The sequence below is a fragment of the Capsicum annuum genome, chromosome 4 (assembly GCF_002878395.1).
Source record: "Capsicum annuum cultivar UCD-10X-F1 chromosome 4, UCD10Xv1.1, whole genome shotgun sequence".
Classification (NCBI taxonomy): domain Eukaryota; kingdom Viridiplantae; phylum Streptophyta; class Magnoliopsida; order Solanales; family Solanaceae; genus Capsicum; species Capsicum annuum.
In genome coordinates this window covers 187057667-187082339 of record NC_061114.1, presented here as the reverse complement: position 1 = coordinate 187082339, position 24673 = coordinate 187057667, and positions in this window count along the sequence as shown.

Sequence of the window (24673 nt, the reverse complement as noted above, 5' to 3'; positions counted from 1 at the left end):
ACTATAGTTTGTTAATCCATTATGTAGTGTGGGAATATAGTTGAGCATGAATTGATATCATAGAGGTCCCTTAATCCAAGGACAAGTTGGAAGCTTTCCTATCATTCAAGTTTTAGTGAGCGTGGAAACTTGGGTAAAATTCAATCGACTATAAATTTTTTAATATAACAAATTAGTAGTCATACTATATATTAAATGAAAGGTCTTTGAGTCCAATTTCCAACGCCACAAATTTTGCCTAAATCTGGTATTGGGGTAAAAAGTTATGTCCATTTTATAGTAAGCTATCCGAACTGCCAAAGTGCGATGGGACCGTCGCGCCAACGATGAACCATCGTCCAAACCATTGCAACTGAGGAAGTAAACCAATTTTTTGGCCATAAAGAGATGGCTTGAGGGATGATCCCACGGTGACGGTTCGTCGCCCAACCATCCCGCACCTCTGTTTAGTGATCTAAAGTCATTTTTAAAGGGATTTTTGGGTCTTTTTCACCCTTTTTAATACCCAATTACATCAAATCAAAGAACATAACTCCTCATTAATCCATAACATCAAAATTAGGGGTTTTACCAAGAACAAGAAATCAAAAACCAACCTCTAAGTTCAAGATTTTCAAGGGACGAATCGAGATTCGAGTTATTCTCTTTAGACTAATTAGTCTAAGATACGTGAGGTTTTCCTCAACTACATGGAATTGTTGAAAACACTCCAAATAATATTTAAAGTTATAGAAATCATGAAATTTTAAAGGGGTTTTCGAATTTTATTCACTATCTTGCATTATGAATTCTTTAATGAAATTATTATTTTTGGTCTTAAGGCCTTTTCCCCAACTTTATTTGTAGTCGTATATATATATGTATGAAAATGGGTTGGAATATTTAATTGAGAGCATGAACATATAGAATCCCTCTCTTTCTATGATTTCCCATTCTTTTCATATGACATGAATTATTTCGAATGGATTTCGAGAAGTATGATACAAATATCTTGATTTTTATTTTTGACATAATTATGGATTTGAATTGAAGAGGGGGGGTGGGGGATGGGGGTTACTTGGTGTTAAAGGTTAAAGATTTTTACTAAGAAGATTGCATGTTTTGTCACAAATTTCATGACCACCACCTGTTTGTTGAAAGGCTGAAAATAGTGATCTTTTCATAACTTGATAAATGTTTTGAAGTCTAAATATTCTTGAATTATTTGACGTACGGTGGTCCAAACTTTATTTTTTGAAATAAGAGTCTATGATATGATAATTTATGGCTCAGAAACATGACTTGCAAGTCTTGGTATGACGATACCAAAACAGACAATGCCATAACAGACACATAATAGAATAGAAATCAGACTTTTCTCAGACTTACAAATTTTGAATTCAGAAAGATGCATGTTCAAAAAAGGCTAAAATTAGGCATGAAGAGATGTTAGATGGTTAACCAAAGAAGGCACGAGTTTAGAAAGCTCATTGCCTAAAACTGTTTTTGCTGATACAGGTGATTATGTCCCCTAAAGGGATCATACACTGGCCTAGTGTCCTGTGGAGTATCAGACTCAGACACTCCAACTCTTACGGAAAACTTGGGTCGGGGACTCGGCCGCCGAGTTAATTGAAGACTTTATTTAGCCAATGGGGTTGTAGACTTATAGGGTGTACCACCTAATTCAGAAGTAATACAAGGATTAGAACTGCACTGGCTAATTGTTTTTGAGATCATTGAAATTGCCCATGTGTTTTAACTATTTCATGCATGATGTTTCTGACTTTCTCTCATCTATGTTATACATATACACATTATTTTGGATTGCTCTTCATAGCAGTACGTTTGTATTGACCCCCTATAGTTCAGTGTCTGAGGGTCAGCCTAGAGGCCCTGCTAAGCTGTAGAGTGTTCAGACAGAAGTGTGTAGTTGGTGAGCCTACTTCATTCTAGAAGGCCTATTTCTTTCTAGTTATTTGTTATTTACTTTGGTTTATGTCCACTAGGGGCCTTGTCCCAGTTTCAGACAGTTTGCTAATTTCATAAGTATTAGAGATTTCGCAGATAGAAATAGATGTTGTCTAGATGTTGATGGGATTTCTTTCATATTGATATACTTAACTCAGATCATGTCCATTATTCCATTTATTATATTTTTCTCATCTTTTCTATATTGTATAAATATTGTGCATGATTGACAGATGTAAAAGGGCATTCGGGCCTCCATAATTTGGGATGCTTATCATGTCTGGGGTCCTAGCTCGGGTCATGAAAAACTTGGTATCAGAGCACAGTTCATGGTCCCAGGGTGTCTGCAAAATCGCATTGGGTAGAGTCCTATTTATGAGTGTGTAGCGCGCCACACTTATAAGTAGGAGGCTACAAGGCATTTATGAATATTTCTCTTTCTTCATGTTCTAGTTCATGCTATGGAGTCATAATGTTCTTTTTTCATACTCTAGTTTGTGCTATGGTTTCTTCCATACAAAAGTAAAGTTATCCTAATTATTTTCTTACTCTGATGTTCTTTGATATGTCTCATTATTTTGGTTATTTATGTGTAGAAGCTTAGAATATAAATGATGTAGTCCTTTTCTAATTAAGTTATAAAGGAATGTAAAATTATGCAAGGACTTGAGAGGAGTCCGTTAGTTCTTCATAGTGTATTGATTCTAGTGTAAACTATGATCCTGATGAAATCGTTCTCTTCAGCCTAAGTTATTAAGTGTATCCAGTCCCTTTCAAAATTCTTGTTGCTGATGTCATGCATAAGGGGAATGATGTGTAGCAGAATGTTGGAACTATATTTCCCCCTGAGTAGCAGTGTATGTTAAAGTATCACGACCTATTGGTAGTAAGATTGGGCCAAGAAGTTGGGTATATGAAATCACAAGGTTAGAAGTTAGAGTGAGGGGACTTTTGTATAAGTAAATACTTTTAGTTGTGTAATCATTGATTGAGGAATGATTTGTCATTTTATATTGTTACACTAATGAGGTACTAATATTTATAGATTATAAAGTATTCGATGGGGGATGTGTTTAGCTGAGATTGTTAGCTATTTAGAAATACGGAAGGAGCCTAGAGTGGATAGTTAGGGTAGTTATAGTAACCCCTTATAGGTTGTGAATGGAAATAGTTAGATTAACCAATAAGTTTTAATTATAGACTGACTGTTGTTGTGGAATTTGAAGGTAGTCTAAAGGTATGCTTGGGTAAGTAAGTATGAGGTGAGAAAGTAGAATATGTAGATAAGATCGTATTGGGCTATACTATAAGTTTAAGGTTGACCATGTCTATCATGTGACTTTACCCCTTTGACCTTCTTTTCTTTAGTGGTTGTAAACTAGTACTCCTTTTGAGAAGGTATGTAGTAGATTTTGAGGTGTAGTAGTAATGTCATGGAGGTGATTTGGTTGTAGGTTGTATGTAAGTGAAATGAGGTATTTGGGTTGAATTTCCCAATTTGATGGACTAGTATATTATGTTGCATGCTTCATTGGTAGTAAATGATTGATGCTAGACTATAGGATTGAATTTTAGATGTAGAATGTGGTGGTAAGAATAGTAGCTTAAGATCAATGATGTACCTTTTGTGGGAATGAATTAGTAGGCTTGATGTGATTTGTTAAAAAGCCTAGGTTGATGATTTATGAAAAAGTTTAAGTAGTAATTATGAAGTATATGTGTATATGAGGACTAGTGTTAAAATAATGAATTATGGGTTAGTCATTAAGTGGATAAGGGAGTAAGTATATAAGAATAAGTTGCACCCCTGGTAGTCTGACGTTAGGTAAGATTTTATGATATAAGTTATGTGATTAACGATCTAATGTTAGAAGGTTAAGTAGTAGAGAGTGGATTTTTCTTATGTAATAAGGAGTGAAGATGTATATTCTCATGAGAATACGAGTTGTAGGTTGACGGCGATAGATGATAGCAAAAATTAAGAGTAGCGTTCTTGGAAAGCAATGCCTTTATAGTATACTTAAAAAAGGAAAAGTGTAGCATTTATGTGTATAAGTGTTTTGCATACGTAGTTTGTGTTTTTGATATTGTAGTATAGAGAAGTATGGTGAGTTGTTGTATGGTGTTTTAGAGTTGAATTGAGGAATTATAGGTGGGCAATATGAGCCTTGGGTATGGTTTTAAAAATTTTGTTAAGTTGTAAACTATGTGTTTAGAGGCGTAATATGAGTATTCTAAGGAGTTGAAGATAGAGTGTTAAGTGTTTAAGTGCATGGATGCCCATGCCCATAATAATGTAAGTCATAAGTTGATGACTTTGGGGTTAGAGAAAGTTATGATTAGTATCCCTGACGGGGGAAGTCCCAGAATGAATTTAGTGCCGATATGTTAAATTATTGAGGGAAGTATGTGTTCATGTGTCTACCGGCACCCCTCTACTGTATTGAGAATTGTAGTTACAGATTGATGAGAGGTTATGTTCTCAAGTCTAGAATTGTGACTTTGATCTAAGGGGGAGATGGTGAGTTAAGGTAGTTTCCGAATTTTCTCATTGTGGTAAGTTAGGGAAGAGTCATGGTAAACCTATTACAATTCAAGCATATTGCTCCTACTTTAGTTTAAGAGTTCATTCTACCAATGTCTTATGTATTTGAGTCTTGCCTATGTCTAAGGATTGAATTCTCTATATAAGTCATGTCATGTTCCGACCCTCAAACAAGAAGCGACCTCAATAAATCTAGTCTTTCACGTATTCAAGCTCTATGATACGATGTTCATGATCCATAAATATGTGTCCAAAATTATGCTTGGTTCTAAGAAACTATGTTATCGTATGTTACTCATTCATTTTATGCCGAGATTATCCAAATGATAAATTTTTTTCAACTCATGACTAATTCAACTTTGAAAATAAGATGCGATAGCTCCGAGTAGAACTTCTTGTCTTAATCTTTGACTTTATGAATTCTGAACTTTTGTTATATGACTCCTGAGGTAAGCGCTCATGTTTCTTATTGTGGTTAGCCCTAAGAACTCATGCCATGTTGATTTTATGCCATAACGACTCTTCAATCATGATCTAAATACTTGACATATGAAGCACTTTGTGATTGTATCATATCTTCATTTCATGTCCCTCCTTGAGTAGTGCAAAAACATATAACCTATGGTCTGACAAGTGTTACTCCATTCTTGATGATTGTGCTCGGGTCCCTTAATGACCATCCGTATTTTAGTGTGAAGGTGCTTATGGAAGTGTAGTAACGTATTAGGCAGGGGAGTAGATGTTCTTGAGGGTGAAACTCTTGAGGTGATTTCTTGAGCTAAGGTTAAAAGAGAAGAGGGAAAAAGAGACGAATTCTCGTTATGTGAAGTAGTTAGAAGGGAAGTATATGGCGAGAATCTTAGTGAGAATGATTGAATTTGCTAGTCTTAGGGGAGAGGTCCATGAAGTGGGGTGTAGTAATGATAGGCTTGAATTTTATGTTTGGTGAATAAATAAACCAATGTGACATATTGTTAGTATTCCTTAAATTAAGACTAGAGGTTGTGGAATTATAGTGGTGACGTAATGTGATTTCTTATTGTGATGTAGAGTACAGGGTCCCGTAGTTTACGTTAGAATCTTTTTCCTTCGAGTTAGGATTCAACATAGAAGTATTATACGGAAGAACACAAATTATTGGGGTTAGATGTGCTACGGGAGAGTTGTAAGTTAGAAATGATAAGTAGGTTGATTAATGTTGGGGTATAGACAAGTAGTTTCTCTGAGTTTAAGTCTATTCAATATATTTGAGTTAGAGAATGTTTCTAATCTAATCTATTCTTATATCTCGCGGGAATCTCATCTCGTGTCTTGTACCAATCTTAATCGGGCCGAGGAGTCTTAGAAATAAAAATTCCATGCCTTACAATGTTTTGATCATGTGCCATAGAACACAAGCCATGATCATTTTGATGTCAAGCTTCTTTATCTCATGATGGTACCAATGTAAATCAGGCCTACTATCACCAAATTAACTCACGCCTTATGTTGTGGTGATAATGATTCGTAGAACTCATGCGCAAAGTTATCCCAATGTAAAGTTTCAATACCTCATACTTCGCTCTTACGTGTTTCACTAGGGGTTATCATGAAGCTCTTTCCATGCCTTTGCATATATTGTAGAGGAAAAATGTTCAATGCGAGGTTACTTTCCTTATTCCATTCCTTTAGAGCTTTAACAAGTCCCTACCCATCATTTGGGGACCAATATTCCCAAGGAGGAGATAATGTAACACCCCATATTTTGGGCAGGAATGTAAATCATCATTTCTATGCGTAGATTTTCCAAAAGCCATAAATCTAATGTAAATATATAAATCCCCGAATCTGGTACCCGGATCACTACATGGTACTCATGACCCCAAGTGACCACAAGCTAACCCATGACTGATATTGTACCTGTATAATGCATAATATACTGTATAAATGCGGAAATAAAGGCTGAAAGGTCGTAAGGTTAAAAACTGAGACATGATAGCTGATAAAATATAATATTTGGGTGGGGTATGAAATACCCAAAACAACTGAAATAAACTAACTGAACATAATATTCTGAAAAGCCTCTAACTGACTGAGCTGTCTGAATAAGGAGTTGATGGGACATGTTCCCAACTAATTCCAACTACTGAAATAAATTAATCAATAAGATAATAAAGTAATGGTCATGTTCTTGAAGGATGAGGACTCACTGCTAACTCTGAATGCTGAGACTGGAATGCTTTTGATGCTCTGGAGCTCATGCTTCTAAACCTATGGTATAAAACACCATAGCGCAAATGCGTCAATACGATTGAATGTACTGGTATACATGGCTGAATGAAAAGGGTTCATATAGATGAACTATACTAACTGACTGGATAACATGAACGTGAGAATGTATGCATAAATAAATAATAACTATAACTGGGGTCATAATAAAATGATTACTGAGTTAGAGTACTGATAACATGAGATACTGTTAAATGTATAACTGAAATAACTAATACTGTGCAACTATATCTGACAGTATAGTTTCTTATGGAACTAGCTGAGTTCCGTTCTATTTTAAGGTGACTGTGTCTGATAGTCCTGAATTCTGTAGAACTATCTGAGTTCTATTACTGAGATAGAATGACTGTATCTGACAGTCCTGATCTATAACTAAAACTGTGGGAAGTAGTCACCTAACCGACATTCCCCTAATAACCTATCATAGCTGTGTTGGGGTCTAATCTGTAACCCCAATTGGAAGGGTGTCATTACCGCGCTACTGGTAAGGACAAGCTATGGGTGACCCTCATCTAATAGTGTTCCCAAAAGAGATTGGTAGGATCTTCATCTGACAGTGTTTATCCACCTCATCAACCCTCATCTGACAGTGTTGATGTCTCAACCTATGCTGGCTACATAGTTCTGTGACACATGGATTGCTTCTAAGAATCACACCCTCATCTGACAGTGTGTGTTCCCATCCTTGGGTTTACTCGGTACTAATTCCTACTCCCATCTGAATAGACACTGAACATGAATTACTGACCTGAACTGGACTGAATTAACTGAGTTCCATTGACTGATGGAATAGTACTCAGATTACTATTTTACAGAGCTTTCCTGAGTCACATGACTGACTGAGTTCTATGGATCATGGCTTGGCTGAGGATATCGTAAAAACATGACATTGAATCTAGGCACACAACTACATTTTTTTGGGTACAAGTACCCCTAGGACTCGATGGAAAGAAACTTACAAAGCATGACTTTCTTGAATACATGACCAATATCAACAATCTATAATTCATTGATTAAAGATATTTCATCAAACATTTGACATGCATAAACTTGTACATGAATGGGGATTTCATATTATCACACTAATATGACACTTTTTCTTCACATAGGAATTTAATTAAACACATTGGGAGAATACTTTAGTTATACCATCATCAATGCATCTAATTGTCATGGTTGCATACATAAATTTGCAAATTTGAAGGTTTTATCATGATTATTAAGCAAATCTTCATATACTAGGGTCAATCATTGGAGTATGTAATTTAATACAAGAATCGAAACCCCACAACAACATGAACATGAATTTCAATTCTATTTAAATCATGAACATTCATCAATACACAAATCTTTGATTTCGAAAAGAAATTCTTGATCTTTATGTGTGAAACAAACCCATGAATCAACATATGACATACCTTGATACTTGATTTGGGAAAATTGATGGAAGAATCCTTGAGATTTGGATCTTGAATTGGAAACCCCTCTTTTTGTTCTTGAGATAATTTGAGAGAAAAGAATGTATTTTGGTGAAATGATGGTTGAATTCAGTGTTTATGGAGCTTTGGGGTGAAGGGAAAATATCAAAATACCCCTCCAAAACCTTTTGGAAAATGCTGAATTCTACAGCTGACGACATTGGGCTGATGTTATCACATATGTGATAAGACGTCAACTCATGTCGTCACTTGATGCTGGAATTTATGACTTTCTGCCTTAGGCTGACGACAATAGCTGATAAGTCATCAGATATGTGATAAACTGTCAACTCATGTCGTCACTTAGTTGCCAGGCTAATATACTGGAGTAAAATAGGTATAACATTTTACATCGATAGCATATTTGGGTAAAATATTTATCGTTAGAAATTTAATTTAATTATCTTTCTATTGGTGGGTCATGAGCTCAAAAATTCATAGTATAATGAGAGATAAGCCCATTTGAATTTTACTATACCAATTTTCTTTTCTAAGAATTCAATCGGTAAGGAATGTTTTGATTCGCCTAATAGCTAGGACATATTTGAGACTTTTATTGACATCAAACTTGATCATGAAACTACTAAAGAAGCATGATGTACTATGCATAAGATTGAAATATGACGTTGCTATTGATTTATATTTTTTGGGGTATTACAATATCTCCCTCTTGCGAACATTCATCCTCGAATAAGACTGATTAGACTGAGAGAAATGATAACTGAATGTACATAATAGACATGCAAAACTGAAGCATGATTTCATGACTGACATGACTAATAAGCTAGTTTTATCATATTGAACATGCATAGCTGATGCATGAATACATGATTGAGCTGACACATGAATGCACGACTGAATATATAATGGTACTTGGTACCTAATTTATAATGGAAATCTGAACATGAAACTAAATAAGCTTAAGGACAATTATTACCTTGAGCTGAGTCTGATTTGTGGAGAAGACGTGAGGTTACTTGGTTTGTATGTCTGCTTCTTCTTCCTAAGTAGCTCCCTCAACGAACTGATTCCCCAAAAAACTTTGACTAGATGGACTTCTTTGTTCCTTAGTCTACAAATCTAGTAGTCAAGGATTTTGACTGGGATTTCTTCATAAGAGAGACTGTTCTGAACATCTATGCTATGAATAGGGACTACATCTTCTAGGTCACCTATGCACTTCTTGAGCAAAGAGACATGAAAGACTGGGTCAACTGAGGCTAGATCTGAAGGCAATGTAAGCTCATAAGCTACTTTGCTGAAGAGACTGAGAATTTTCAATGGACCGACATATCTGCGACTAAGCTTTCCCTTCTTGATGAATCTCTTCACTCCCTTCATGGGAGATATCTTTAGATTGACAAAGTCACCAATTTGGAACTTGAGATCCTCTCTGCGTACATCTACATAAGACTTCTGTCGGCTATTAGTAACCCGAAGTCTCTCTCTGATCAACTAAACTTTTTCTAAGGCATCAAATAAAAAGTCAGTCCCTATGACTGAGGCCACACTAACTTTGAACCAACAGACTAGAGATGTGCATCTCCTACCATAGAAAGCTTCGAATGCAGCTATCTGAATACTGGAATGATAGATGTTTTATGCAAACTCAATCAAAGGTAAGTGGTCATCCCAACTTCCCTTGAAATCAATGGCACATGCCCTTAGCATATCCTCCAAGGTCTGAATGGTCCTTTCTGCTTGACCATCTGTCTAGGGATGAAAGGTTGTACTAAGATAAATTTGGGTACCAAGACCCTTTTCGAATGATTTCCAAAAGTGAGAGGTGAATTGGGTACCTCTGTCTGAAATAATAGACAACAGAATATCGTGTAATCAGACCAACTCCCTGATATAGAGTTTGGCATAGTCCTCGGCTGAATAAGAGGTATGAATTGGAAGGAAATGAGCTGATTTGGTCATCCTGTCTACAATAACCCAAATAGAATTATGCTGTTTACGGGTGCGAGGTAAACCTATCACAAAGTCTATGTTCACTTCTTCCCACTTTTAAATAGAAATATTGAACTCTTGCATGGACCCACCAGGCTTCTGATGCTCTATCTTAACCTTTTGATATGTAGAGCACTTATCCACTAACTCTGTAATGTCTCTTTTCATCCCATTCCACCAATAGATCTCCCACAAGTCACGGTACATCTTTGTGGCCCCTGGATGAATAGCGTAGCACTCACCATTCTCTTCTACAAGAATTTGCTGCCTAAATTCATCTACACCTGGAACACACAGACGACCCTGACAACACAAAACACCATCTTTCCCTTAGGAGAAAACCTTTACTTTCTGATCCTTGATTAACTCTTTAAACTTGACTAGACTAGGATCTCTATCTTGCTTTTCTTTCACCTCGAAAATGAGAGATGATTCTTAACTACTCTGAACCCATAGGTCGCCCTCATCTGTATCAACTAAGAGAATGCCTAGTCTGGAAAGCTGATGGATTTCCAAAGCTAACTTCTTATTACTATCCTTAACATGACCAACACTACCCATAGATAGTCTATTGAGAGCATCAGCCACAATGTTGGCCTTGCTCGGATGATAAAGGACACTCATGTCATAATCTTTCAAGATCTCTAACCACCTTCTCTGATGAAGATTGAGATCTTTCTGAGAAAAGACAAACTGAAGACACTTATGATCTGTGAACATATCTACAAAAACACCGTATAGATAATGCCTCCAAATCTTTAAGGCAAATACTACGGTTGCTAACTCAAGATCATGAGTAGGATAATTCTTCTCATGGGGTTTAAGTTGCCTGGAGGCATAGGCTATGACCTTACCATGCTGCATGAGGACACAACCCAAACCTACTCTGGATGCATCACAATATACTATGAAACCATCTGAACAACCTGGAAGAGCTAGGACTAGAGCTCAGGTGAGTCGAGTCTTCAACTCCTAAAAACTCTTCTCGCAAGGATCTGACCACTGAAAATTTACTTTCTTCTGAGTCAATATAGACATAGGGGATGCAATAGAAGAAAATCCTTCAACAAACAATCTATAATAGTAAGCCAAAACCAAGAAACTCCTGATATCTAATGGAGAGACAGGTCTGGGCCAGTTTCTTACTGCTTTGGTCTTTTGAGGATCAACCCTAATACCATCACCAGAAATAATATGGCCAAGGAATGCTACTGACCTTAGCCAAAACTTGCACTTACTGAATTTGGCGAATAGATGATGATCTCTGAGGGTTTAAAGTACAATTCTGAGATGGTCTGCATGATCATGCTCACTATGAGAATAGACCAGAATATAATCTATGAAGACTATGATGAACATGTCTAAGTACTTCTTGAACACCCAGTTAATCAAGTCCAAGAAAGCGGATGGGGCATTAGTAAGAGCAAAGGACATGACTAGGAATTTGAAGTAACCATACTGAGTACAGAAAGCTATTTTTGGAAAGTCACATTCTTTGAATCTAAGCTGATGATAGCCTGATCTGAGTTCGATCTTAGAAAAATAGCTGGCACCCTGAAGATGGTCAAAAAAGACATTGATTCTGGGAATAGAATACTTATTCTTGACCGTGACTTTATTGAGCTGATGGTAGTCTATACACATACTGAGAGAACCATCTTACTTTCACATGAATAAGACTAGTGGACCCCATGAAGACACACTAGGCCTGATGAACCCCTTATCTAAGAGATCCTTCAACTGCTCTTTCAATTCTCTGAGTTCTGCTAGTGCCATTCTGTATGGAGGAATAGATATAGGTTGAGTATCTAGAAGAAGATTAATGTCGAAGTCTATTTTCCTTTTGGGAGGAATTCCTGGAAGATCTTTAGGAAAGACATATGAATATTCACTCACAACTAGAACTGACTCAAGACCTGGAGTTTCAGAACTAGTGTCCTTAACTCAAACAAGATAATAGACACATCCTTTAGACATTATTTTCCTTGCCTGAAGGTAGGATCCAAGTTGACCTCTGAATGCTGAAGTACTACCCCTCCACTCTAGGATGGGTTCATTTTGAAATTGGAATTAGACTATTCTATTTCTATATTCGACTATGGCATAGCAGGAGTGAAGCCAATCATGCCAAGAAAGACATCAAAATTAGTCATCTCTAATTTGACTAAGTCTACTGAAGTGACTTTCTAAAATATCATAATTGGATAGATCCTATATACCCATCGGGCTATGATGGTTATACCCACTAGGGTAGAGACTGAAAAGGGCTCTGCTAGAATTTCAAGACTAGTTTCAAAATCCACTATTTATAAAGAGTAATAAAAGACAAGGAAACACCTAGATCTAGCAAAGAGTAAACATGCATATTAAAGACCTGTAATGTACCAGTAACCACATCAGGAGAATTTTCCTGATCCTGTTGGAACTGAAGAGCATAAAATCTATTTGGGCGTTTCCCATTAGTAGCACTAGAAGTGGCACCTTGCTGATTTGGGCATCTGGAACGAGCTGAGGAACGGTTCTAATGACTCTAATAACCTGACTTGGGACAATATATGACTCTGTCACCTATCTTTCCGTATCCGAAATTGACATCGCTACCAGCTCTGCAAATACCCTTGTGGTTCTTGCCATAAGTCTAACAAAAAAGATTTATTCTGGCACTGCTAACACTGCCCTGAGACTTAGAGCCTGACGCCCTATCTCTGTTATCATTACTGAACTTATGATCTGGAGAACTAACCAAAAAAGGAGCTAGAACTGATGACTTAGGACAAAACTGAGAACAATTTTCTTCTTCTGATTTGGGCTGAGCAAAGTTGAAACTACTTGTCCTTGCTTCCTTATTCTGTTTCTCCCTTATCTTAATATTTTGATCCTCTATCTACTGAGAATAAGTCATAAGCTTGGCAAAAGTCATGTCACTATTCAATATCGCAGACCTTCACTCGTTGACCACACTATCATTCACCCCAGAAATAAACTTTTCATCTTGGCCTTGCTGTCTGCAACCGCATGAGTGCCATATCTTACTAATTGAGTGAACTTAAAAGAATACTCTTTCACCGTCATGTTCACTGCCTGAGGTTGATGAATTCTAAAACCTTAGCTTCTCTCAGCTCTAGGGGAAAAAAGCTCTCTAAGAATGCGGGGACTAACTCCTCCCACTCTATAGGTGCTGCATCAACTGTGCTTTCTAGCTTCCACTGCTTGTACCAAGTGTGAGCAATATCCTACAACTAATATTTAGCTAGATCAGCACTCTCACTAGGAGTAACTCCCATGATATTTGTAACCTTTTGAACCTGATCGATGAATTCCTGAGGGTCCTCATCTGACTTAGACCTAAGAAAGAACGGAGGATTCATTTGGGTAAAGTCTCGAATCTTAGCTATAGCTAAATTGGACACTGGGTTAGATGGAATGACAGCTGGTTATTCATTCTGAGCAGTAACTAACTGAGCAATAGTAGTGAATACAACTCTAAACTCTTCATGAGAAACATGTTCGCCTAAAGGTTCTTCGGGCCGAGGGTATAGCCGGTTCCTATTCCTTCTTTCAGGAGGCATGTTCTGTATAAGAAAGAGAGAAATGGATTAGAATGAGAGATTACCTTTAGATTATGCTCATTGGCATGACATGAATCATGAAAGAAGGGAAATTATTCCTAAAACATCGTATAGTCTCCTACACATAAATGTGGTGGGCAACACACCCATGTACAAGACTCTACTAGATGCGGCTTTTAGACATCCTAGGACACTATTGAACCTTAGGCTCTGATACCAAGTTTGTAACGCCCCAAATCTGGTACTCGAAATACTACACAATGGTCATGACCCCGAGGGACCATAAGCTATCCTATGGCTGATATCTGTACCTGTATACTGCATAATATACTATATAAATATAGAAATAAAGGATGATAGGCCATAATGTACAAAACTAAGACGTGATAACTGGTAAAATATAACATTTGGGTGGGGTATGAAATACCCAAAACAACTAAAATAAACTGACTTAACATGATAGTCTGAAAAGCCTCTAACTGATTGTGTTGTATGAACAAAGAGTTGATGGGACATGTCCCCAACTAACTCTAACTACTGAAAAAAATTAGCTAATGAGATAATTAAGTAATGGTCATGTCCTAAAAGGATGAGGACTCACTACTAACTCTAACTATCGAGACTAGAATGCTACTAATTCTTCGGAGCTCGTGCTTCTAAACCTATGGTATAAAATACCATAGCGCAAATGCATCAGTACAATTGAATGTACTCGTATGCATGAGAGGTAGTATGAATTCAAAGGGTTAACATACCTGAACTATTCTAACTGACTGAATAACATGAACGTGAGAATGCATGCATGAATATATAATAACTGTAACTAGGGTCGTGATAACATAAGATACTGATAATTGTATAACTAAAATAACTAATAATGAGCGACTGTATCTGACATTCTAGTTTCTGATGGAACTAGATGAGTTTCGTTCTGTTCTGAGCTGATTGTGTATGACAGGCCTAAATTTAGTAGCACTATCTGAGTTCTATTACTGAGACAAAATAACTGTATCTGACAGTCCTGATCTGTAACTAAAATGCGGGAAGTAGTCATCTAACTGACATGCCCCTAATAAGCTATTATAGCTGTGTTGGGGTCCAATCTTTAACCCAATTGGAAGAGTGTCAATACCATGCCACTGGTAAGGACAAGCTGTGAGTGACCCTCATATGAAAGTGTCCCCAAAAGAGAATAGTGGGACCCTTATCTAACAATGTTTATCCACCTCATCAACCCTCATCCGACAGCTTTGATGTCTCAACCTATGCTGGCTACATAGTTTTGGGATACAAGGATTGCTTTTAACAATCACACCCTCATATGACAGTATGTGTTCCCATCCTTGGGTTCACTCAGTGCTAGTTCCTACTCCCATCTAAATAGATACTGAACATAGATTACTGAACTAAATTGGACTGAATTAACTGAGTTCCATTGACTGAGGAATAGTATTGAGATTACTGTATTGCATAGTTTTCCTGAGTCACATGACTGACTGAGTTCTATGGATCATGGCTAGGCTGAGGATATCTTGAAAACATGATAATGACTCTAGGTACACAACTATATTTTTTGGGTACAAGTACCCCCAGGACTCGATGGAAAGCAACTGACAAAGCATGACTTTCTTGAGTACATGACCAATATCAACAATCCATAATTTACTATTTAATACATTTCATCAAACACTTGACATGCATAAAATGGTACATGAATGGGGATTTCATACTATCACACTACTATGACACTTTTCCTTCACATAGGCATTTAATCAAATACATGGGGAGCATTCTTTAGTTATACCATCATCAATGCATCTAATTGTCATGATTGCATATATAAATTTACAAATTTTAAGGGTTTATCATGATTATTATACAAATCTTCATATACTAGGGTCAATCATTGAGATATGTAATTTAAAACTTGAATAAAACCCCCATAACAACATGAACGTGAATTTTACTTCAATTTAAATCATGAACATTCATCAATATACAAATTTTGGATTTTGAAGAGAGATTCTTGAGCTTCATGGGTGAAAGATACCCATGAATCAACACATGACATACCTTGATACTTGATTTGGGAAGATTGATGGAAGAATCCTTGAGATTTGGCTCTTGAATCGGAAATACCTCTTCTTGTTGTTGAGAGAATTTGAGTGAAAATAATGTATTTTAGTGAAATGGAGGATGAATTCAGTTTTTATGAAGCTTTGGGGTGAAGGGAAAACACCAAAATATCCTTCCAAAATCATTTTGAAAATTCTGAATTCTATGACTGACGACATTGGGCAGATGTCGTCACATATGTGATAATCCGTCAGCTCATGTCATCACTTGATGCTAGAATTTATTAATTTCTGCCTAAGGCCGAAGACATTAGCTGATAAGTCGTCAGATATGTGATTAGCCGTCAGCTCATGTCGTCACTTAGTTGCCAAGATAACATGCTGGAGTAAAATGGGTATAACTTTTGGTCCGATATTAGATTTGGGCAAAATTGGTATTTTTGGAAATATAATTCAGTTATCTATCTGTTGGTGGGTAATGGGCTCAAAAATTCATAGTAGAACGATAGATATGCTTGTTTGAAGTTGGATATACCAATATCCTTCCCAAGAATTCAATCGGTAAGGAATGTTTTGATTCGCCTAATTGATAGGATGTATTTGAGACCTTAATTGACATCAAAATTGATCATGAAACTACAAAGAACCATGATGTACTATGCATAAGCTTTAAATATTATGCTCGGGGTATTACAAAATATAGTGTGTTAATCTATTATTTAGTGTGGGAATCTAGTTGAGCATGAATTGAGATCATAGAGATCTGTAAACCCAAGGACGAGTTGGAAGCTTTCCTATCATTCAAGTTTTAGTGAGTGTCAAAACTTGGGTCAACTTCAATCGACTATAATTTCTGTATATAAATAATTGGAGGTCCTACTATAAATTAAATGGAAAGTCTTTGAGTCCTCTTTCCAAAGCCACCAATTTTGCCTAAATCCAATATCGGGGTAAAAAGTTATGGCCATTTTATAGTGGTCTATCCGAACTGCCAAAGTATGACAGGAAGGCTGACGGACCGTCGTGCCATCGATGAACCATCTCTCAAACCATTCTAAATGAGGCAGTAAGCCCATTTTCTGTCCATAAAGCATCGGTTTGAGGGATGGTTCATCACCCAAACTGCCCCGCACCTCTGTTTAGCGATCTAAATCTATTTTTAAAGTGATTTTAGGTTTTTTTCCATCCTTTTTAACTCCTCATTCATCCATAACATCTAAACTAGGGGTTTTCCCAAAATAAGGAATCAAGAACCAACCTCTAAGTTCAAGATTTCCAAGGGCGAATCGAGATTTAAGTTTTTCTCTTTAGACTAACTAATCTAAGTTACGTGGAGTTTTCTTGAACTACATGGATTGTTGTAAACACTCCAAATATGATTTAAAGTTATTTAAATCATGAAATTTTAATGGAGTTTTGGAATTTTATTTATGAAGTACGGTGGTCCAAACTTTATGTTTTGAAATGAGAGTCTATGATATCATAATTTATGGCTCATAAACATGACTTGAATGTCTTGGTATGACGATATCAAAACAGATAATGCCATAATAGACACAGAATAGAATAGAAATCAGACTTTTCTCAGACTCACATATTTTGAATTCAGACTGATGCATGTTTACAAAAGGCTAAAATTGGGCATCAAGAGATGTTGTATGATTACCCAAAGAAGGCACGAGTTTATAAAACTCATTTCCTAAAACCGTTTTTTCCGATACTCATTTCCTGTGGAGTATCAGACTCAGACACTCTAACTCTTGCGGTAAACTTGTGTTGGGAGCTTGGCCACCGAGTTAAGGGCGGACTCAATATAGCCCATGGGTTTGTAGACTTGTATGGTGTACCACCTAATTCAGAAGTAATACAAAGATTAGAACTACACTGTCAAAATTATTTTTAAAATCATTGAAATTGCCCATGTGTTTTAACTATTTCATGCATGATGTTTCTGACTTGCTCTCATCTATGTTATACATATACACATTATTTTGGATTGCTCTTCATAGCAGTACGTTTGTATTGACCCCCTATATTTCAGTGTCTGAGGGTCAGCCTAGAGGTCCTGCTAAGCTGTAGAGTGTTTAGATAGAAGTGTGCAGTTGGTGAGCCTTCTTTGTTCCGAAAGGCCTATTTCTTTCTAGTTATTTGTTATTCACTTTGGTTTAGGTCCACTGGGGGCCTTGTCTAAGTTTTAGACAGTTTGCTAATTACGTATGTATTAGAAATTTTGCATACAAAAATAGATGTTGTCTGGATGTTGATAGGTTTTCTTTGGTGTTGATATACTAAACTCAGATCATGACCATGATTTCGTTTATTATATTTTTCACATCTTTAGTATATTATATGAGTATTGTACATAATCGCCAAGTGTAAAGGAGCATCCAGGCCTTAATGGTTCAGGATGCTCGTCACAGCCAGGGTCTCAGCTCGAGTCATGACAAAAAGCTAGTGAGATCATTCCACTACATTAAGAAACAACCAATAATGGTGCCCCTGAGCTAGTGAGATCATTCTGGTAGATTCAAATACAGTCAATAGCGGTGCTCTAAAAGCTAGTGAGATTATTCTACTAACGTCATACAAAGCCAATAGCAGTGCTTAGAAGCTAGTGTGATCATCCCACTAGCTTGACACACAACAAGTAGCGGTACAGCAGAAGCTACTGAGATCATTCAATTAGCTTTAGACACAGTCAGCAGCGGTGCTCCAAAAACTAGTGAGATTATTTCGATGGATTTAGACACAAACAATAACAATGCTCTAGAAGTTAGTGAGGTAATTCCATTGGCTTCAGACATAGCCAATAGAAGTGCCTCAGAAGCTAGTAAGATCAATCCATTAGATTCATACATAAACAATAGCGATCTCCAGAAGCTTGTGAGATTATTCTGATCGCTTAAAACATAGTCAATAGCTGATCTCCAAAAGCTAGTTAGATCATTCCAATGGCTTTAGAAACAACCAATAGTGGTATTATAGAAGCCAGAGAGACCATTTGGCAAGCTTCAGACATAGCCAAAAATCGTGCTCCTGAAGCTAGTGAGATCATTCTGTTGGATTTTTGTTCAGAAGCTAGTGAGATTACTCCTCTGGATTCAGACACAACTAATAGAGGTTCTTTAGAATCTAGTGAGATCATTTCACTGCAATTAAACATAGTCAATAGCGGTGCTCCAGAAGTTAGTGAGATCATTCTGCTCGCTTTATACACAGCCAGTAACGATGCTTCAGAAGCTAGTTAGATCATCCTAGTGGCTTCAGACACAACCAATAGTAGTGCTCCAAAAGCTAGTGAGATTATTCCACAGGCTTCAGACACAACCAACAATAGTGCTTCAGAAGCTAGTAAGATCATTCTGTCGGATTTAGACATAGCCAATAGCGGTGCTCCATAACCTTCTGAGATTAGTTCGTTGGCATCAGACACAACAAAGAGTAGTTCTCTAGAATTTAGTGAGATCATTCTATTGGCTTTAAACTTAGCCAATAATAGTGCTCCAAAAGCTAGTGAGATCATTCTGTAGGATTCCCCTTCAAAAGCTAGTGAGATCATTTTGCTGGATTCAGACACCGCCAATAGTGGTGCTTTAGAAACTAGTGAGATCATTTCACTGGGTTTAAACACATTCAATAGTAGTGCTCCAGAATCTAGTGAGATTATTTTGTTGGCTTTGTACACAACCAATAATGGTGCTCTAGAAACTAGTTAGATTATCCCACTGGCTCCTAACACAGCCAATATAGGTGCTCCAGAAGCTAGTAAGATCATTTTGCTGGCTTCAGACATTGCCAACAGCGGTGCTCCAGAAGCTAGTGAGATCATTTCGCTGGCTTCAGACACAACCAACAACGGTTCTCCAAAAGCTAGTGAGATCATTTTGCTAGATTCAGACACATCCAATAGCTGTGCTCCATAATATTGTGAGACTATTTAGTTGGCTTCAGACACAGGAAATAGCGGTGCTCCAGCATATAGTGAGACCATTCCGCTGGATTCATACACAGATGTGAGATTATATAAGGTCGTGGGATTGGTATTCGTGTTAACTCTTATCTATATTAGAACACTATTTATTTATAGTTTGTGTTTATTAAATTTGGACTATGTTGGAGTTTCTTACCGTACTAACCTATTTTCTTAACTCCGAGCTATAGTATTGGCTTACCTACTTGCAGGGTTTGGTAGGTGCAAGCATGGCTCATAAATCAGGCCGTGACAAAATTCTTGCTATTGGTTTATGTACCATCACTTACAAAGATATTTGTAGAGTTGAAGAGCATGATGGAAAAAGAGAGGCTACAACCATAAGTAATTTCTGCAATATATTTTCCTCCATACCGAACACACTCGTTATCTTCTACTTGAACAATATGTCTTAACACCTTTAATTCGAAAAACAACTAAACACTTATAATTTAAGTAACTATTATGTTTTAAGCAACTTTCGTGGTTAGAGGAAAATGAGGCTATGAATTTTTTGGGGCCTAAAGCCTTTTCCTTATGCAGGAGTCGCCACTGTATGTATCACCATTTCTAACCTCACCATATTGTATGATTTTTTTATTTGTTTCCACCCTATAAAAATTCCTTCACTCATCTTTTCCAATCTTTTTTCACATATGAGGGACACAAGGTAGGTTGGCAAAGAATCAAGAACACCATATTAAGTATAACTCTACCCCTAAGAGATATATTTTCCAATGTTGCTTTGAATCTTCAAAAATATCAAGTGCATGTCATATTCTCCAAAAGTAATTTATTTTTTGAAGATCTGATACCTATTGTAGAGTCTGAGCAACCTAGTTTTATTCCACAAGTTTCTCTTCAAGTCCGTCTTCAATCTTTTGCTACTCTTCTTTATCCTTGTAACTTTCTCATAAGAGCATACCCAGACAAGTCATGGGAAGCTCTCATATCATACATCCCAAGTTGTCTCCGAGTTGATGAAAATCATCCACCCCAACTAGGGGAGCTTTTTCTTCTTCTCTTACGGTTGGTTGTATGAATTGGAGTTAATGTATTCAATATCAAAAAATTAATAAAATGGCATATTGCATAAACGTGCTAATTGACTTGGACTCAGCTTGCATCTATACCCTCCAACTTTGGGTGTACACAAGTAGATGCTTAAACTTGAATATGGTAGAACAAGTAGACACACGTTCTACATGGCAATTCTCGTGAAATGCCATGTAGGACGCCACGTAGTACACATTTGTCTATTTGTTTTAGATTGTTGGAAAATATGTTCCAAAAACAAATATGAAATATATGAAGAAGAATACAAAAATGAAGATTAATTGAAAACAGGATGAGAGGCTTGAAAAACGTCCATAACAGTTTCCTAAAAATGATATTTTTCCCTCTCTTCAATGCGATTGTTGTGAAATTCTACGCAAATAGTCTTAGTGGATATGACAAGCCTTTGTATTTCCACACCAAGCAAATAGTGAAGATAATCCTATTGGAACGCAAAAAATATAAAACTTGATCCTTTTGAAAAGAAAATAACTCTTTTGGGGAATGTTGTATGAAAAGTAATAATGTAAAAAGTTTCTTTAAACTTTCTTTAAAGATACGTTGAAATGTCAAGAGGTAAGATATATATTGAAGTGGTGAAAATAAAATACTGAAAGGACACAATCATTCATCTAATAGATACCTATTCATCTAAAAGATACCACTTCACTAAAAAGACATCACTTTTCATAAAAGACAACCATTCACTAAAGGAATTTTTTCATAAAAAAGATTTTAATTAATTTATTTTAAAAAATCCAGCAATCCTCCACTTGGTTAAATATAAATTAGGACACAAAGATCATGCTATGTTCATAAATAGAGTAATGCATCTTTTTGATTTGAACATCACCTTAGCGCAATGCCACAAGATGAAATAGAAATTCCATGTAGCATAATGGCTTTGAGCATGTTATTCCTTGTGATAACATCATTGACACTATTTGAATAAACATTTCATTCCTGCTTTCCACTCAACATGCTTAGCACTTTTATTTTCATGTGTTATCCAAGGTTCATGAACATTTATGAGAGTAACTCCAATTCCCAATCGAAGTGACACCACTTCTATGTTCTGATAGGTAATGTTCTTCCAATGTCTTTGTCATATTTTAGACATTTGTTCCATGATCTGAACCTCATTAAGAGTATTAAAACTCAGCCCCTCAAAACTATGTCAACCATTAGTAGTATACCTCTTACTTAGTCACAAAGAAGATATCATGTGAAAGAAAAGATGAGAACTACAAAGTCGTTCTGTTTCATCTAAAGAAGATGCTGTCCGGTATTGAAAATGATTTTGGCTTCCTGAATATTTGAAGTGGAGTACTCATATAACGGAGTTTATTACATCTAGAATGATATAGAACTGTGAACAATTAAATGTAACTAGATATGGTTGTTAATTTTTTTAACAATCACGTCCTTTGTTGACAACAAAATTTCTTATTCTTGCAAGTGGTGATTTTGTTGTGTTGCTGAAAATTTCGGTCCTTTAAATACTCTTAAGATGACATAAATTTATTGTGAGAGTGTTTTTGAAATGAAACTTATTAAAAGTAGGGAAGAATATGGCATTGTTTATAGTGTTGGTGGTGGAGGCAAAGCAGAATCTGAGTATGGCCAGGAGAGATGGATAAAAAAACACAACAAGCTAATCTCAAGCCACGTGAAGATGTAGAGTTGCTGTCAAGGGATTTTTCAACCATAGCAAATACTAAAAAATTCTTATGGATGTTATTTCAGAGAAGTGAGGATCGAGTAATTGACATTATGATAACTGGGTCTTCAAGAATGGTTCATGTTGCAGATGGAGATATAAATTTAGAAAAGTAAGAGTTATCCCTTCTTCACTTTGAATGTTGAGCCACTGATAAAGTCAATGTGAAATCCAAAGTTATTATATTCGGGTTCTACTTTCTTAACTCTACTTAATATTTATTTATAAAATTTTATCCTTTGTGATTTTGTGAATTTATTTTTATATATGGTAGGGTAGATGATATTTTTGTGATGATCTTCAAATGCATGATAATTAAGAATAATATTTTTTTGTGTGATCAATGTGGATCGTTACTTTTGCACAATGATCATATGTGGAGTTTAATAAAAATGACATGAAATATTAAAGTTGTTATAAGTGAATGTGAGATCTAGAGAACATGAGATAGCGAATTCATTTTTCTCTATATGTGAATGAAAAGACACTTAATATGACTAAAGTGTGGGGGTGTTTGGTATTCCTCCATAACTACATTCACTAGCATCTGCTTCTACTATATATATAAATTTTCTATTTTCATCTGGAAATTGTAATTTTGGTAATTTTCTACAAAGTAATTTTATTTTTTGAACTTGTTTTTTATCTTTTTCATCATAGTTATATTCTATATCCTTTTTTAATTTTTTCTGTAGTGGTTTTAAAGTTTCTGCTAATTTTGGAATATATTCTCTTACTTGGTTTACTAGTCCTAAAAATGATTGTAATTTCTTTTTTGTATCTAATTCTTCTTTCGAATTTATTATTTTTTGTGCTATATGTTGTTGCATTTTTACTCCACTTTTATCTATTTGTATTCCTAAAAATTCTATCTGGTTTTTCATAATTTCAGCTTTCTTTTTGCTTAGACTTATTCCCGATTTTTCTATTATATCTGTAAATTGTTCTAATAATTTTAAATGTTCTTCTTTGGTTTTTGTATATAATAATATATCATCTATGTATACTATACAATTAGATAATTGTTTAAAATAATTATCCATAAAATGTTGATATCTACCTGGTGCATTTTTATATCCAAATGGTAACACGTTCCATTCATAAAATCCTTGTGGTACCATAAATGCTGTTAATTCTTTAGATTCTTCTTCTAGCTTTAGGTGGTAAAATCCTGATTTACAATCAAATTTGCTAAAATAATTATATCCTTGGATTTGTCTTATTTTTAATATCTTATTTGGTATCGGATAATTATATGTTATAGTTTTTGCATTTAAATTTCTATAGTCAATAACCATCCTACTTTTTCCTCTTTTTTGTTCACTATGTTTATTTACTATAAATGCTGGACTATTATGTTTACTATTACTTTTTTGTATATATTGTTTTTCTAATAATTCATCTATGTGCATTTTAAATTCTTTTAAATCATCAAAATTGTATGTTAATGGTTTTTGTGTTATTATGCTATTTTTATCTATTAATTCAATTTTTATAGTAGTTTTGTGTTTTTCCCATCCTTTTAATGGATCTTCATTATATAATTGTTCTAATTTTTTCTGAATTATTTATATTTTATTTATTGAAAATATAGTTATTTCTGTTTTATTTATTGAAAATACTACTAGTTCTACTGTATCTTCAGCATTTTTTATATTTTCTAACTTTTGTGTAATTTTTTCACTTCCTTTTATCCAATCAATTTTCTTTCTTATTTTATTATTAACTCTTTTTGCTCTTACTTTTTGTTTGCATGGTGTTGTAAACCACCAGTCTGTTTTGGTTATTATATGTGGGTATAATTTATCTAAAAATGGCATTCCTAAAAGTATATCTTTTGATGTTAATTCATAATTATAAATTTCTTCTATTGTTAATATCTTATCCCATACTTGTATTTTTACATTTCTAGTTTTATAAGTAATTAAGCTTCCTTCATTATTAAATCCTTTAACTATTATTGGTGTTTTTAATTTATCCCATTTGCTTTCTGGTAAGCAATTATATCTACATAAATTAGCTTCTGCTCTTGTATCTATCATTGGCGTATAATATCTACTGTAATATCCTTCTACTACTATCTTCATTA